General features: G+C 36.5%; 1 protein-coding gene and 1 long non-coding RNA gene across 4 annotated transcripts in view; both read right to left on the reverse strand.

The window, feature by feature from the left end:
- Nucleotides 1–2,709, reverse strand: part of LOC100631756 (lys-63-specific deubiquitinase BRCC36-like) — a 31,441-nt gene that overhangs the window by 3,343 nt on the left and 25,389 nt on the right. The gene's annotated exons all lie outside the window — the stretch shown is intronic.
- LOC109586320 (uncharacterized) lies at nucleotides 729–1,278 on the reverse strand. Its single transcript, XR_002186941.1, has 2 exons — nucleotides 854–1,278; nucleotides 729–759 (listed from the first exon to the last, which is right to left on the reverse strand). It is a non-coding gene; the product is annotated as an uncharacterized LOC109586320 (long non-coding RNA).

Below are 2,709 nucleotides of genomic sequence, written 5' to 3' on the forward strand. Positions count from 1 at the left end.
CGTTAAAAACACTATTTTAGAATAATTATTCATGAGTAATAATGATATTCATTTAGTAGGTAACGTCAATAACTGTCATTTCCTGCCAGCACAGAAATCTTGCGCTCAGAACCATAGATATTAAATTATAGACTACGTAACCGGGATTGGAAACTGATGACGTCAGGTGTACAGACTGTGTGATTATTAATGCATGAAATTGCATGAATTTGCATCAAATGGTGAAAATCATGAAGAATTGTTATGTTTGATGAGCCATATTAATAATATACTGTGATGTAGCTGGTTCTAAGTAGCTTAATCGCATAAAGAAAATACCAGAGATCACGATGGTACCTTTCTCTTCGTGTCTCTATGCTTAGTTCGCTCGGGAGAGGTACAACAGATCGGCCGCTTTTTGGCGTTATTTTGGTGGATTTCTGCTCTCAGTAATATGGCAGGCAGAACTAACCAGTCTATTCTCATGTAGCATGGCCTTGTGCATAGTTTTAATCATAAAATGAAACTGGGGTAGCTAAAGCTTGTTTGCAGGAGGGAGAATAAGACATTATCTCTTGTCACGGGGAGCGCACTTGCTTTAAACACCTGTTTTTACACAGCTAAAACATTTTATTTTTGTATCAAAGAAAAATATAAACATGTGCGTATATTATAAGAGCTCAAGTACAGGTGAAATAGCTTGTGCGACTTCACTAGAGACCATTCTTTCCAGCCATGTCAGGCATTTTCGTCCGCCTCTCACTGTCACAGAGACTGTACCTGAATAGTTACATTGATTTGAATGGAATCACGTGATCTGTTTCCAATCCCGGTTACGTAGTCTATAATATCTATGCTGTCACAGAGACTGTACCTGAATAGTTACATTGATTTGAATGGGATCACGTGATCTGTTTCCAATCCCGGTTACGTAGTCTATAATATCTATGTCAGCATAGATACTACAGTGCTTTGCAGGTTGCTTGATCCTGCAAACTCGTTAATCACGTGACTCTCACCATACTAGTAATACATGTCACGTGAGCAGAAACTGGGTCAAGCAACCTGCGAAGCACTGTACATACACACATGGATATGAAACAGGATGCGCTCGATCCTTGGCACCGGAAGTGATGTATTGTGACGTTTACACTACACGTGTATAAGCATGGCACAAGCAAAATAGTGAAGAAATCCAGTTGAATTACTTACTAAAGCTCAGGTCTACGACTATATAAGAGTTGCAACCAATATTCTAGTTCTAAAAAGTGAAGATATACTATTACAAGAAAGAATGCACTGTGCTAAGTACTAAAAAAATTATTATTTAAATTATTATCATTATAACTGTTGATGATTATTCTATTCTTCAGTGACCCAATAGATTGATTATTATTATGAGTCCTTCAACAAATTTTAACTATAAAAATAGCAATAAAAACATTGACAACATTTATTATAAGCCGCACTTACTGTATCACCATACAGTACATACTGTAATGTACATCATCTCTATCTTGATAGTTCTCTGTGGTAGCATAAATATAAAGCTTTACAATCATGTAACAATGTCTCATCAATGCCACTGAAATCCTGCTTGTGTTTCTTGGTAAATAACCTATTCTTTCACTACTCAGTTCTCACTAAAAATTAAACCACACCCTTTGAAACACTTGCAAAAAATATATTATTACTTTTGAAACATAGCATCTAGAAAAATGAAACCATAAACAGTCTATATAAGAGGCCTTAATGAATACACTCAAAGTAGTAACTTGTTCATACCTGGTGCAGAAGTCTCAAAAAGGTGGTTACAAAATTAATATTAAAAAAACTAGTTTTTGGCTATTATCTCAGTCATTTCTCATTACATTGACACGAGAATAGTTTCAGTCCATGTAACAAGCAATACACTATTATGATTCCAAAACTTACTAGCTAACTCCGTTCGAGAGTCTAGAAAAGGTGGTTACAAATAAAAATGGAGGTCTTCCAATTTTGTCATGTAAACATGAGGCCTGTTGACAAAATGAAATGAGAATATATTTATTAGGTCTACTGAACAAAACTGTGACAAAAACACCTATATACCTTCTTTCACAAAAATAAGTGAGTCAAGAAAATTCTTGAAAACATAGACAGAGAGAAAAGCGCCAAGGATAGAGCTATGCTGGTTATGACGTTTACAGGTGAACTTCAAAGAGTTAATTGGATACCGACTTCCTGTTTCATATCCATGTGTGTATGTAGTATCTATGATGTCAGAACAAAAGTGATGACCGTGTGCGTCCTGACTCTCCGTTTTTCGCGAGGGTCAGGCCCCGCCTGACTAGCTGTTCCCCCACGGGTGTTTCAAATGAATTATTCTTGGACATTTAGTTTGCGCAGAGAAATTTTGAAATTTTATGGTTGCCATGGTGACACTGTTCATAACAACCTTCTAAATTGATTTTTTACTGTCTTGTGGTGGAGCTACAGGGTCAAAGCGGAGTCTATTTGTTTTAGCAAAACCAGAGCTTCAAGTAGCTCTTTGTTCCATGTTACTACGACTTTCTGGTCAAAAGTTATGGATCATAAAGGGTGGAACTTACACATGAGTCTTTTAGCTAACTGAAGGTTTTCTCTGAAGTAAGGAACTACTCATAAGGTAGCCTTATGTAACCCCTTTTCAAGTAGACTGTTGCTGTACTGCCACGTTTTTGTCTGTTACCATACCAGAGCAAACAGTAT

The sequence above is a fragment of the Amphimedon queenslandica genome, unplaced genomic scaffold, assembly GCF_000090795.2.
Source record: "Amphimedon queenslandica unplaced genomic scaffold, v1.1 AMPQUscaffold_12900, whole genome shotgun sequence".
In the NCBI taxonomy this organism is placed as follows: domain Eukaryota; kingdom Metazoa; phylum Porifera; class Demospongiae; order Haplosclerida; family Niphatidae; genus Amphimedon; species Amphimedon queenslandica.